The following is a 16,017-nucleotide window of genomic DNA, read 5'->3' on the forward strand; positions in this document are numbered from 1 at the left end:
GTTGACTCATATGGCAATATTCTTGGGTCCTCCTGTTACTTTATACTCTTGAGAGCTAAATTTATTTTAATCTATGGAAGGTGGGTTTATATATCTCAACAGCGAATAAATGGCTATCATATTAATATAAGTGCTGATCAAACATTTGTGTGTTTTTGTAGGAGTGGGAAATCTACAAACATCTATTTCTACATATCAATTTCCTTCATGTGACCTATTTCAATTTTCTCAGAATTGTGGCATAGCGTCACATGGCGTTATTCTGCTTCTTCTGCCTCTGCTAACTACATAATAAACCTCAACCCTGACACAATGAAATCCAGCCAGCAATGAAGAAATCCTTCCAATGCAAAAAGCATCAAGTTGCCAAGCAACTCTGTCAACTCTGCTAGCGTTATAGAAAAATAAGCATACTGTTCCACAAGCCAAAGTCAGTGGCTGTTCTTCAGGCTTGATATTTCAGAAATAGGTGGGTTTTTTAAAGTTTTCTTACAAATTTGGGGTTTTTTTAGCTAAAACACAATATTTACTGAATTGATTCAGCATGAGCCATATTGTTTGTTATTTTAATATCTTTACATATCCATTTCTTTTTTATACCAAAAGAGTTCAGTAAAAATATTTCAGAATGTATTGTGATGAAGTATACGAGCAAGTTGGATAATGCTCTTTAAAAACTCTACCAGTCTCAAAATGGGTGAACAATGCAGTCAGGTGGTAGGGAAAGCAAGTAGGATGCTCGGCTGCATAGCTAGAGGTATAACAAGCAGGAAGAGGGAGATTGTAATCCCACTGTATAGAGCGCTGGTGAGACCACATTTGGAATACTGTGTTCAGTTCTGGAGACCTCACCCACAAAAAGATATTGACAAAATTGAACGGGTCCAAAGATGGGCGACAAGAATGGTAGAATGTCTTAAGCATAAAATGTATCAGGAAAGACTTAATGAACTCAATCTGTATAGTCTGGAGGACAGAAGGAAAAGGGGGGACATGATCGAAACATTTAAATATGTTAAAGCGTTAAATAAGGTCCAGGAGGGAAGCGTTTTTAATAGGAAAGTGAACACAAGAACAAGGGGACACAATCTGAAGTTAGTTGGGGGAAAGATCAAAAGCAACATGAGAAAATATTATTTTACTCAAAGAGTAGTAGATCCTTGGAACAAACTTCCAGCAGACGTGGTAGATAAATCCACAGTAACTGAATTTAAACATGCCGGGGATAAACATATATCCATCCTAAGATAAAATACAGAAAATAGTATAAGGGCAGACTAGATGGACCATAAGGTCTTTTTCTGCCGTCAGACTTCTATGTTTCTATGTTTCTACCATCCATAGTATTTTCATTCCAATTTGCTGAAAGACAAAGCAGCTACAGGCATCTGCGGTTTTTCCATTATAGTCTATGGATGAATATTTTTAATTGATTCCCGAACTATTTTGAATTAATAATCTGTTTTTTAATCTCACAAACTTTAATGAAATTCAAATGTCTTCAAATAATTTATATTCAATTTTAACTGATCCAAGCTATTACACAAGCCTAATAATAATAATACACTCTTTGCAAGCTTCCAGTTTGATCTACATTCAAACTGAACTGATTATTGGAAACTTCTAATTAGGATAGTATGACTGAAGTTAAAAATAGATGACAAAGAGGGAGAGAAACACACAAACACATTTTTAAATACGCTCTAAGATTTAAGTTTTGATTAATACCCATGCACCATTTGAATCGTGCCAAAAGGATTAATCTGAGTCTGCATGGTAAAATAACCACCAGTTTAAAAATAAAATGTTGTAAGATAGAAAGAAGATGATTGGATTAACCTCATTTGGAAATGTATTTTTCAGCTTGCTGTTTGGTTTCATTGAGACAGTGGGTGTCAGGGATAAGAAGCCAGGCACCCGGGTAGAGTTCAAAAACACTGCAAGTATATTCTGTGCAACCTATGCACAAGAATTGAGCTATTAATGGTCCAGGCAAATTAATACTCAATAAGATTCAACAGATTTACAGATTTATTTTTTTCAGGGATATAGGGATTCAAGACTGATAATGCATTTGACCAGTGAAGGGCTACCAAAATTTTTACTACCACACTGTGGGCATGGCTTATGCAGGATACCCTGCATTTTCTTTCAACATCTTTGAGGGCAAATTGGGTGCTCTGGGGTGGAGCTCCATTTTCGCTACTCCACTGCATTTCTTTGAAAAGCGTTCGGAAACTTCAGATCGTGCAGAATGCAGCTGCGAGAGCAATCATGGGCTTCCCCAAATATGCCCATGTTACACCAACATTCCACAGTCTGCATTTGTTGCCGATCAGTTTCCGGTCACAATTCAAAGTGTTGGTTATGACTTATAAAGCCCTTCATGGCACCGGACCAGATTATCTCCGGGACCGTCTTCTGCTGCACGAATCCCAGCGACCAGTTAGGTCCCACAGAGTAGGCCTTCTCCGGGTCCCGTCAACTAAACAATGTCATTTGGCAGGACCCAGGGGAAGAGCCTTCTCTGTGGCGGCCCTGGCCCTCTGGAACCAACTCCCCCTAGAGATTAGAATCGCCTCCACCCTCCTCGCCTTTTGGAAGCTTCTTAAAACCCACCTCTGCCATCAGGCATGGGGGAACTGAGATACTCTTTCCCCCTAGGCCTTTACAATTTATGCATGGTATGTTTGTATGTATGTTTGGTTATATAATAAGGGTTTTTAGTTGTTTTGATATTGGATTGTTACATGCTGTTTTTTATTTCTGTTGTTAGCCGCCCGGAGTCTATGGAGAGGGGCGGCATACAAATCCAATAAATAATAAATAATAATAATAATAATAATAATAATAATAATAATAATAATAATAACAATAATTCACCTCCCTCCCCGGTCAGGGCAGCAGCCCACCCCAGCATTTGTCGTCCATCGTCAGGCTCAACCTACAGTGGGTGTTGCTGAAACATGAACAATTTTTAGAGTTAGAAGAACTTGACCTGAGCATTTGGTGGCACGGATATTTGTGGAAAGAGAACATTAAATTAACGTGGAGTTTAAAAATCACTCTGATATATATTCCATATTGACAAGAGGGAATAAATACACATCTAGGTTGTACCTGAAGACACCTTTGTAACTCTTAATATTTTATAAAGGTGAAATAATAGGCAAGCATAGAGGCAGGAGCCTCCCCCAATTGCCTACTGGTATTTGGGTGTCCCACCACCAAAAGAAATTCCTTTCACATAGGCAGCCAGCCACCTTGGTGGTCCCTGGCTAACACGTGTTATACGCATAAAAAAATAGGCAAGTACAAATGGTTAACATGCCACAGGAATTGTGTTAATAGAGAAGAACTGATAGCAGAAGGATATAATTGTCAATGTTTTCTTATTTACAATTAAAAGAAAGATTGAAAGTAGACAAAAAACTTATGGTACTGAATATTGTAAGACTGACTTTGACACAGAATTGGGTACAAATTGAGTATACTGCACGAGTCAAAAAGAGAGCTGTGAAAATATTTACTGACCCCTCGCATCCTGGACATAAACTGTTTCAACTCCTACTCTCAAAATGTCAGTACAGAGCACTGCACACCAAGACAACTAGACACAAGAACATTTTTCCCCAAAAGCCATCACTCTGCTAAACAAATAATTCCCTTAACACTGTCAAACTATTTACTAAGTCTACTACTATTACTACTAGTTTTTTTCTCATCATTCCTATCACCCATTTCCTCCCACTTATGACTGTATGACTGTAACTTGTTGCTTGTATCCTTAAGATTTTTATTAATATTGATTGTTTTCTCAGTGCTTATTTGAGCCCTATGACAATCATTAAGTGTTATACCTCATGATTCTTGACAAATGTATATGCATATGCACCAAAGACAAATTCCTTAGGTGTCCAATCACACTTGGCCAATAAAGAATTCTATTCTATTCAAATGGGGAACATGTGATTGCTAAAAGGCATAAGAATGAATTGGAATTTGAAACAGGAAAAGAACAAATGAAAAAAGGTATAATAAAATGAGGTGGGAATTTGGGTTATAATGTGCAGATGAAGCAATGGGAAAATGTTACTGAAAGCATTTAAATTAAATTAGATTATATGATATAATCTTAAAGAAAATGTTTATAGAAAACATATAGTTTAATACAATACCAGAAAAATTATCTAGAGAGTATAAAGTTACATTTGGAAGCAGGGATCATGCAAGTAATTAGTCCGATATCATTATGTAGACATAAGAGAGCAAGTTTTGACTGCCCTTGAATGCTGTGGAACCTTATCTAGTCATTCCCAGGGACAAACTGCCAGTCTAGGAAGATTCTGTGAAATAGGCAATAGAGCAATTAAAGTAACTAGTTTAAACTCTTCATGTGTGGGTGTGAGTGTTTGTACCAAACATGAGTCTTCCCAAACTCGTCACATATTCAAAAACCATGAATCTTAAAAGAAAAAAAAAGTTACTAAATTAAGATAGCTATAATATATATTTTATTTCTATTCTTTTATTCTTTTATTTTATTATTATTACATTTTTTAAACCTACAGTATAAAGCCCTCCATGGCTTAAAAGACCATCTTGCCTCGATTACATCCACATGGATGTAAAACCAAAGTATGCTGTGAGTCCCATCTATTAGGGAATACACCGGTTGGGACCACAAAAAAGAGCCTTTTTGGTGGTGGCCCCTTCTTCATGGCTCATGATTTTCCCTGAACTAATATCGGCCCTCACTGAATTGTTTTCCAAAAGGCCCTGAATACATGGTTTTGCCAGTAGGCCTAAGGATGGCAAATGGAGATACTGTGATTCAAGTGATATTTTGATTGTGTTGCTGCTGCCATCGAAGGTGGAGGGGCATTACGGGGTTTTATGTTATAGATTTTTAATGTTGTCCACATGGAGATTCCTGTGTGTGAGTGAGGCCACACTATAAATTTATATAACAAAATGTAATATCTTTCTAGGGCTGAGGGCAAGTAAAACATCAGACGAGACCAAAAATAGAACTGAGTCTTTTATGCCTCAACCACTACACCAAGCTAACTTATTAAACATATATAATTAACATAGATTTGAAACTTTTTTATATCAGCCTATTGTCTGCTGTATTTTATTCTCCACTCCTTTCTGTCAATGTTTTGTATCTATGCGGAAACATGTCTAGGACAATTTATAACAGCCAACTCTCTGTAGCCAATTCACCACAGCCAATTCACCATGGCCAACTTGTCATAGCTAACTCACCATGGGGCAACTCACTATGCCCATTTTATTTATTTTATTTTATTTATTTATTGGATTTGTATGCTGCCCCTCTCCGCAGACTCGGGGCGGCTAACGACAATGATAAAAAACAACATGTAACAATCCAATTTAATAAAACAACTAAAAACCCTTATTATAAAAACCAAACATACACACAAACATACCATACATAACTTGTAATGGCCTAGGGGAAGGAATATCCTAACTCCCCCATGCCTGGCGACAAAGGTGGGTCTTGAGTAATTTGCGAAAGACAAGGAGGGTGGGAGCCATTCTAATCTCTGGGGGGAGTTGATTCCAGAGGCCCAGGGCCGCCACAGAGAAGGCTCTTCCCCTGGGGCCCGCCAAATGACATTGTTTGGTCGACAGGACCCGGAGAAGGCCAACTCTGTGGGACCTTATCGGCCGCTGGGATTCGTGAGGTAAAAGGCGGTTCTGGATGTATTCTGGCCCAATGCCATGTAGGGCTTTAAAGGTCATTACCAACACTTTGAATTGTGACCAGAAACCGATCGGCAGCCAGTGCAGGCCGCGGAGTGTTGCAGAAACGTGGGCAAATCTAGAAAGCCCCACGATGGCTCTCACCTCCGCATTCTGCACGATCTGAAGTTTCCAAACACTTTTCAAAGGTAGCCCCATGTAGAGGGCGTTGCAGTAATCGAACCTCGAGGTGATGAGGGCATGAGTGACTGTGAGCAATGACTCCCTGTCCAAATAGGGCCGCAACTGGTGCACCAGGCGAACCTGGGCAAATGCCATCCTCGCCACAGCCGAAAGATGATGTTCCAATGTCAGCTGTGGATTGAGGAGGACGCCCAAGTTGAGGACCCTCTCTGAGAGGGTCAATAGGTCTCCCCCCAGGGTAATGGATGGACAGATGGAATTGTCCTTCTTGGGAGGCAAGACCCACAGCCACTTCGTCTTGTCTGGGTTGAGTTTGAGTTTGTTGACACCCATCCAGGCCCCAGCACCGGCACATCACTTCCACTGCTTCGTTGACTGGACATGAGGTGGAGATGTATAGCTGGGTATCATCGGCGTATTGATGATACCTCACCCCATGCCCTTGGTTGATCTCACCCAGCGGTTTCATGTAGAATTTTGCTGTGGAACAACTTGCTGTGGGACAAGATAATATTAATATTGATGGAATACAATCATTAAAGAAAGAATGTCAAAGAAGTGACAAAATGAAATGTGAATGACAAAAATTGGAATAACGTTTTTAATATTTAAATAATTAAATTGAATTGTTAAATTATGTTTAATTCTCACCCTGTGGCAGGTTGGCAGCAGAAAGTTGTCCCATCCCAAGAAAAAACACTCCATAAGCACAGATTATGTAAAGTGAACAAATTGAAGTTAGTTCTGATAGTGTAGCTGTCTATTGTTTGAAAGTTGTGTTTTTATTTATTATTATTATTATTATTATTATTATTATTATTATTATTATTATTATTTAGATTTGTATGCCGCCCCTCTCCGAAGACTCAACTCATGAAGCTCAACTTAGCTGCATTCAGGAATGATGCCTTTTTAAGTACATTTATATTTTAATGATGACTAGCATACAAATCTGGCACCACACAGTCTTACCAACATATGGTAAAATAAAAATTGTATTATAAAATAATTAGCTCTACAATAATATAATAAGCCCTCTAACATTCCTGGGATTTACTGCGAAATAAAGATTAAAATATGTAGATTATTATCTTGTACCCATTACCAGAACAGTTTGGTCAATAATGAGAACTACTTAAAATGTAGGTTTCAAATGTGTCATGATATTCTTGGCAATTTTTCTCTTTCTTGTTTCATGGTCTTCCAACTTGACTTACTCTGCAAAATGAGACACTTTTCAACAGGACATCATTAATGGGAGCCTTTGTATATTCTTTTCAGGCCTGGCATATATCAGTTGGTTCCCTGTTATAATCCTGATGTGACAATGTTTTCCAATTCAGTTTCTCAGAAGCAGTAATATTTCATAGATGTTGTTGTTTCAGGAGAACATATCAAATTGCTCCTCTTTCTTTGAAGAGAAATAAGCAGTTTTATTTTGGATTAAAGTCTGCCCTTGAAAATATAATTTAAATTATGCTCTATTTTGTAAAAAAAATTAAAAACACTGTTACAACAAGAGGTCCTTAAATAAACTTTAAACAAAAAGCATCTTCAGGATTATATAATCCTATAAAATTGCTGAATGGAACAACTGTAGCCCTTCTCAAAGTACAAGACTATAGGGGGAAAGAGCAGTAGTATGGAATCTGCTATTTTAGGAAAAGTTTACTGCCTATATTGAGAAAACTTTCTATGTGTTAAATGCATTGAAAGATGATTAACAGAGGGATTTGGAGATTAGTTTTACATTTGTGGTAAACTATTGACTAAGGTTTTTTTTCTTTTTTACATATACATATACATACTAGTGGGTATCAGAATTTCATTTTTTAATGTATGCTGATATTCATGGGAAAAAAGTGACAATAAAGTTTATCATATCCTGTGGCTCTTCATTTTACTGACTTCAGAAGGATGGAAGGCTGTGTCAACCATGAGCCATTCAGAATTGAACTCCTGGAGTGAGTCTGCAGTACTGTATTCTAACCATTGCATCACCACAGCTTGCCTTGCCTCGCCTCTCTTCTCTTCTCTCTGCAACCAACAAGTCACACACCATCTTCTAAGGATAATCAGACTGCAGAAAAAACAATTACTGCCAACCTGCCTTCCATTGAGGACCTGTATACTGCACAAATCAAAAAGAGGGCTGTGAAAATATTTACAGACCCCTCACATCCTGGACATAAATTGTTTTAAGTCCTACCCTCAAAACAACTCTACAGAGCACTGCATACCAAGACAACTAAACCCAAGAACAGTTTTTTCCCAAACGCCGTCACTCTGCTAAACAAATAATTCCCTCACCACTGTCATTCACTAAGGCTGCACTACTATTAGTGTTAGTTTTTCTCATCATTCCTATCTCCCATCTCCTCCCACTTATGACTGTATGACTGTAACCTGTTGTTTGTATCCTTACCATTTATATTAATATTGATTGTTCCCTGATTGCTTATTTGAACCTATAAGTGTTGTACCTCATGATTATTGACAAATGTATCTTTTCTTTTATGAACACTTGGATCATATGCACCGAAGACAAATTCCTTGTGTGTCCAATCATACTTAGACAATAAATAATTCCTATTCTATTCTGTTCTGTTCTGTTCTGTTCCGTTCTATTCCATTCCATTCCATTCTATTCGCCTCTTCTTCAAATGGCCTGCATGTTGCTCTTTCAAACATATGCCAGAATTTAATATTGGGGTTCTTTCCCATCTTTTAGTCGGGAGGAAAGTGTGTTACCCCCACAGTTTGACATAATTGAGCAATTAATACAACCAATATTCCTATCTTCAAACAATGCAGGATAGTTTCAATCTATTGCCCTTTCTCCTCTCACCCTTCTGTTGGTGGGAAATTGATCTGTTATAACCAACAATTAGTGATTTAATCCTTTAAAACATTATTTTAATTATTTATTACATTATTTATTGCATGAATATTTTAATAGAACAGTAATCTTCCAAGGAACCGATGACCCTACGAAGCAACCAACCAATATTCAATACTGTGGGTGTTCTTTAGAATGAATCAGTTATAAAATCATTTCGTGGGAATACCATGTCTAGACTGTCCATTTGGCACTTTTTTTTGTGGAAATAAGAGGAAAAAATACTTTTTCCCATCAGGTATCTAAAATGACTTTCTGGATGCTTCAGGCTAGCAATAAAATTAATGCAATATTTTAACACAGGGCCTCTTCAAAAAGATCTATGGTCCTCTCTGTGCTCTGAAATGGGATGTAATAAAGTACAATATTACATATTACAATTTAATATAATAGGTATTTTTACCAGAAGTCTTATCTTGAATCAAGCTTTAAATCCATCACAAATACCCAATAAAAATAATAATAGAAAGCTCCTTAGTTAAAAGAAAGTATTTATTTAATTGATCTCAACTGTTACAAATTTATGATATGAAAAGATGTTTTACTGTGACATTTGCATCTAAAATTTGATCACTGATACCAAATTGATTGATACCAAAATACAGTCATACCTCGTCTTACGAACCTAATTGGTTCCAGGGGGAGGTTCGTAAGATGAAAGGTTCGTAAGACGAAACATTGTTTCCCATAGGAAACAATGTAAAGTCAATTAATCCGTGCAACCAAAAAAAAAACCCCACAAAAAAACGCTGCCGCCCGGCTGTCACCTTTTAAAACAGCCTGGGGGCTTCTCAGCGACCTCCCGAACGCGGAACGCCAAACCCGAACTTCCGGGTTCTGGGTTCGGGAGGCTGCTGGGAAGCCCCCGGCTGTTTTAAAAGATCACAGCCAGGCTGGGGCGCTTCCCAGCAGCCTCCCAAACCCCGAACCCGGAAGTTCGGCAAAACTTCGGGGTTTGGGAGGCTGCTGGGAAGCCCCCCAGCCTGGCTGTCACCTTTTAAAACAGCCGGGCGGCTTCCCAGCAGCCTCCCGAAGCCGAACGCCAAACCTGAACTTCCGGGTTCGCGTTCGGAGGCTGCTGGGAAGCTCCGCCACCCAGCTGTCACCTTTTAAAACAGCCGGGGGGCTTCCCAGCAGCCTCCCGAATGCTGAACCCAGAAGTTCAGGTTTGGCGTTCGTAAAAGTTCGTAAGAAGAGGCAAATTTTTTCTGAACCCCAGGTTCGTATCTCGAGTTGTTCGTAAGACGAGGGGTTTGTATCTTGAGGTACCACTGTACAGTGGTACCTCTACTTAAGAACTTAATTCGTTCCGTGAACAGGTTCTTAAGTAGAAAAGTTTGTAAGTAGAAGCAATTTTTCCCACAGGAATCAATGTAAAAGCAAATAATGCGTGCAAACCCATTATAAAAGAAATAAAAGCTTGGAATTTGGGTGGGAAGAGGAGGCGGAAGAAGAGGAGGAGGACAGTTCCTGCCCAGAGCGAAGGGAGCATTTCTTTTCTCTGGGGGCTGGCAGAGGTTTATTTCCTCTCCAAGAGCCCAGTGAAAGGAAAATATTTTGTTCGCTCTGGATTTCCAAAGCCTCCTTAAGCGGCACCGAAAGGCTCCTCTGGCAGCCCAGGAAAGCCCGAGATGGTCGGGATTAAAGAGGGAATGCCAGGAAACTGGGCGGGCCTTCATGCCACTCTCAAATTTCCTGGGAAATTTTTCCAAGCTTGGATTCTTAAGTAGAAAATGGTTCTTAAGAAGAAGCAAAAAAATCTTGAACACCCAGTTCTTATCTAGAAAATTTCTTAAGTAGAGGCATTATTAAGTAGAGGTACCACTATATTTGTTTTTTTGTAAAAAAAAAATTTTTTTTACAAATTAGTACCTGTGGAGCATTGTCTTTTGCAAATCAAAGCTATTTGAACCCAAAATCCTGGATTGGTTTTCCTTGGTACTTTGTGGAGAAAAAGTGCATATATCTACTGTATTTCCACAAGGTGAAGAAATGGTTATGGCATAAAAGAACAACATGTTTGCCATAAACCATATCATACTAGACTTTCTGATCTACTGCATATATCATAAGTGAAAACTTAAATCCCAGCCATAAATCTTTGTTGGAGTTGGCACTGTTTCACTAGGAGATACCAGTTATCTTGTCTGGAGGCTAACACTTGTCACTATCAATATTTTATTCTGTAATGATTGTGATCAAATGCAGTTCATGTAAATATCTCCTACAAGAATTCATGTTTCTAAAGATTTATCATTTTAAACTTTTTTACTTGCTCCCATTTTCTTACAAACAGAGCTCAAAATCAGAAGTTGCAAAGGAGTTAGCTAAGAGTTTATAAAAACTAAACAGTTCTTATTAGATATGTAAGGTAGCCTGAAGGATACCTGTCCTAAACAGATCAAACTAGGAAAACTGTACTATACATAAAGGGTTTTCTATATATAGAAAGAAATTATTTCTTGGAAATTGTTTGTAATTAATAGCCTACTATATTAGCTCATTTCTCTAAGATTCCATTTGTTCTTTATGTCTATTTCTAATTTCATTGCATCTAGTCTGCATATGGATCTAGTTACATTTCTTTTAAATCATTTTATTTTCTAGAAAGTTTTCAAGTGTTAAAATATGTTAGTGAAATAGCTGATTGGTTGATATTACACTACATTTATTTTTTCATAATGAAATTAAAGGGAATCCGTTATGCTGGGCTTCACGTTACGAACCCCAATTAAGTCAGAAATGTAAATTCAAACACACATGGTGTTGTAAAGTAAACAGAAAAGCAGTTTATCCCAAAATAAAGCTGTGCACATGCACTTTAAACTGAGCAAATTAGCTCTCACACAGATAACAGTCCTTTAAAGCTGTGAGAGACAAAAACAAACAGAGCAGATAACAGGAGCTGTGAGGGCGTCACAGCCAAACCTCTTCAAGCGAGTCCACAAGATTTACTTAGCTGTGAAATATTCCAAAAAGTCTGTGAAAGTCCAGGAACAAAGCAAGCACGACGTATCCTTCTCCAAATGGATAAACTCCCACACGCGCTCTCTGCAATGCTGGTAATTTATCAGCAACCCCATTAGCCTAATTGCCTCAGCCACAGGTGTTCTCCCTTATCTCCGACGACACCTGCGCAGTTGCTCCCTTCTAGCCATGAGTCTGTGCATTCTGGCATCTATCCACCGATCCGAGTCCAAGTCCGATGACCCACTAATGGGGTCATTTACTAATGGGCTGGCTGCATCCATCTCTGTATCTGATTCTTCTTCTCCCCCATTGACCTTGGCAATGAATCCTCACTGTTCGAAGCTGATGGCAGTAAGACAAGTCTCTGGGAACCTAAACCAACATCAAAATTACCTGTTGCAGGAACTGGCCAAGAGCTAACCACAACAGAATCTATGCAAGATTTGCAAATAATCAAATCAAAATAAATGAACTGCAGTGGTTCAGGGATGGATTCTGGTTTTCTCTGCTGCCGGTTTGTTCAGGGATGCGCTGTGGTGGATGGTGCATGCATTGCCCTTCACATGAATGTGCATGCGAAGTACTTTTAAAACTTATGTGCATGCGCAGAAGCTAAAAACAAGATGGTGGTGCCCATGGCACCACAGGGAGAACCAGCTCAGGGGCATGGCAGGGCTGGGTCACTGCTGGTTCTAGCGACTCAGGTCACCAAATCAATATATAATGATGTAAACAAATGAGAAGCACAAGTTAAAGCAAAGAACATCATTCAGCTAGATTCACTTACTGCTTTATAGCCAAATTCTCACAGAAGCTTCTGATTTATAATTTATAATGTCAAACAAACCTCATATAAGCTATCTAGGTCCGTCCTTGGTCAGACAAGTTTATTCAACTTCCTACATCAGATTGATAATATTTTAATGTGGAACAATGTACATATCAATATTTATTTATACATTGCTTTTAAATTCCACCCTCTGAAATCTCAGGATTGACTACTTAACAGTCACCTCCTTCATTTCTTCATAGCAAAGAAGTCTGATACACTTGTCTTAAAGAAGCTGAAAAGTCTAATAGTCCAGTCTTCTTAGCCAATAAAAATTTTACCAGATCACCTTAAATTTTATCAGAAGAGCAACAGAATTGTATAAATGCTGCTTAGTGTAAAATCTATTATTGTCTACACAGGCTGTTACTGACATCTTGTGGACAGATTGTGATTTTAATTGAAAAATAGACTTCTGATGGGTGAGTGGGTGGGTGGGGACTTGAGAATAAACAAATGTTGAAGAAGACCATTGATGACACAAAACTTACATTTGCAAAATCTGTGGATCAAATAAATTTAACTGTTCTTTAAATGAAAATTGGAGAAGTTAGGATACATTGCCTTAAAAAAAGGGAAAAGCTTTTTTTTAAACATTATTGTTCTATATATCTTGGATCTCAGTATCAAAACACCAAGGAATAATTTGTGATGTGATGTGAAATTAATAGCTTCTGGCTAACATTTGCTTCCACTTTTTAGGCTGTGATACAGCTGACCTTGTGGTGACCCATTGCTGCATGATAGCAGCTTGCCCATTTAAGATGTTAAGAGTGAAGCCTTTTGATATTTAACAGAGCTGAAAAGAAATGAAACCCATTAAATCTAAATCTTCTTAAGCACTTTCCTCCGTTTGAATAAACACGCCATTAGAAGCCATCCCCCCTCTTATATTCCTCTCCAAAATTAGACAGAATGCCGTCAGGACTTTATTGCCTTACGTATGTTGAAAAATCTGGAATATAGATCTGAACGTTTTTCCTCTTTTTATTCCTAAATCAAAATAAACAAAATAATGGAAAGTGGGAAGTAGTTGTCCATTTTTCTTTATTCCAACATTCTTAAACATCTGAAATTGCAACCTCTTTGAACTGTTAAAAATTTATTTAATCTCTCCCTGTCTTTCTCTCTTTTTTATAACTTACTGTCACCTGACACCCCCTTGGGAGATCCCAGCCTTTGAATCAACTCTATTAATGTACCTACCAATGGCTATAATGGAAAGGAAGGGCAATTAAATATAAACCTGCTTCCACCAGCATGTTTTCTGGTTTAAACTGAAGTGAGATATTTGTGTGGTTGAGAATGGATGGAAAGGCATGCTCAAACAATTAATCTGAACAAAGGCAGAGGATCCAAAGGGTCATTTATTGAATGCAGTGAGTCACTATACTCTATACTTTGAGACAAACAGCCCTGATGTGAGAGCGCAAAGCCAAAACACTGTACTCATCTAAATTAGAGTATAGAGCCAAACAGCAGTCAGGTGCGATCCAACAAGAAACAAAGATCATCCTCAATTGGATTAGGATAAGACAATCTTGCTCAGTTAAGGAAAGTACAAGGCTCCTCTTCTAAGGACAAGAGGTTCACTCCCGCTCTGCACCTCCCTAATACCAATGCTTCCTTTCCTGTTAATGATGCCAAGAAATGTGCTGGAAAATTCACCCAAAGAACAGAACAACTGGAAAAGACCCAAGCAATTGTTCTATTGACTACAGTGACTCATCAGACATTAACCCTTGAAGCAAACAGCCTCAATGTAAAATTTCTATGAATATATAGAGTATATAAATTTACAGTACATGACTTACACATTGATTATACCTTGTTAATGTGATGTTCAGGCTTTTCAATAATCTTTCAGCATTTCTTACAGATTAAGGATGAGACCCTTGGAACACTAATGGCTGACCCATTGCGACCCATGGACAACGTTCCTCCAGGACTTCCTGTTCACTACCATCCCTTGGAGTCTATTTAAGCCCATGCTTAAATCAAGGAATCCAGGAAAATAAAATCTGTCATTACCTCAATTTCTTCTCCATCTATTTACCAGGAATTGAGAGGGCCAGATGCCATGATCTTAGTATAATGTTGAATTTCAGGCCAACTTTTGCACTCTTCTTCTTCACCTGCATCAAGAATCTCTTTGGTTCCTCTTATCTTTCTGCCATTGGAATGGTATCATCTGCATATGTGAGGTCGTTGATATTTCTCCCAGCAATCTTAACTCTAATTTGTGATTCATCTAGCCTCTCCTTTCTCTTATGTGCTCTGCATATAAGTTAAATAGGAGGACAACAGTATACATCTTTGCCAAACTCCTTTCCCAAGTTTGAACCAATCAGTGATTCCGTATCCAATTCTCACTGTTGCTTCTTGATGCACATATAGGTTGCTCAAGAGACAAATAAGATGATCCGGTACTCCCGTCTCTTTAAGAACTTGCCATAATTTATTGTGATCCACACAATCGAAGGCTTTAGCATAGTAAATGAAGTGGAAGTACTGCAGATGTTTTTCAGGAACTCCCTAGCTTTCTCCATGATCTTTTTTTTTTTTTTTGCAGATCCAGATGACCAAAATAGGAAAGGAGGCAGCATTACTTAAGCAATATACATCAAAGAATGAGATATGGGTTTGTGAGTTTGTGTATGAAATGTCTTTGAATATAGGCCAATGTTTTAGTTGTATTGAAGATATATGATGTTATAAACATGTTTGTTATTGTGGAGAAAACGTTTTTTTTAAAATTGCAAAAAAAAGAAAAAAGCTTTCTCCATGATCAATGTTGGCAATTTGATCTCTAGTTCCTTTGCCTCCTTGAAATCCTGCCTTCTGTTAGTTCTTGATGGAACACTAATGCTTACTTACATATTAGAATCTGCATCTAATCTAGCATGTTAATATGGGATAATGGTATAATATGGGGGACAGAGAAAGATATGAGAGCAAATGTCTGTGACGGTTGGAGTTATACATTATCTTTATAATAATCATTTACAAGATACACACATACACAATATTTTGAAGAATGTATGCCTGAATTATTTCACTGACTGATTGACTGGCTGGCTGGCTGGCTGGCTGGCTGGCTGGCTGGCTGGCTGGCTGGCTGGCTGGCTGGCTGGCTGGCTGGCTGGCTGGCTGGCTGGCTGGCTGGCTGGCTGGCTGGCTGGCTGACTAATGTAGTCATTCATCTCACCAAGTTTAACTCTGCAGCAAACATATGTAAAATTAAAAAAAAAGAAAATATCATGAAAGTAACAAAATATTTCTTGTTATATATGGTTAATACTAACAATGGTGCAGAATAATAATCTAACAAAATCCATGCAACAGTCATATGCAAAAGCAAAGCTCACCTAATACCTTTATGCATGGTATGTCTGTATGTATG

At 38.2% G+C, this 16,017-nt stretch overlaps 1 long non-coding RNA gene across 1 annotated transcript; it reads left to right on the forward strand.

Moving 5' to 3' along the window:
* Positions 1-420: 420 nt before the first annotated feature.
* On the forward strand, positions 421-15,282 carry LOC139167302 (uncharacterized). The gene is made up of 3 exons (XR_011559098.1): positions 421-469; positions 6,756-6,897; positions 15,187-15,282. It is a non-coding gene; the product is annotated as an uncharacterized lncRNA (long non-coding RNA).
* Positions 15,283-16,017: the final 735 nt, after the last annotated feature.

Source organism: Erythrolamprus reginae, chromosome 4, assembly GCF_031021105.1.
Source record: "Erythrolamprus reginae isolate rEryReg1 chromosome 4, rEryReg1.hap1, whole genome shotgun sequence".
In the NCBI taxonomy this organism is placed as follows: Eukaryota; Metazoa; Chordata; class Lepidosauria; order Squamata; family Dipsadidae; genus Erythrolamprus; species Erythrolamprus reginae.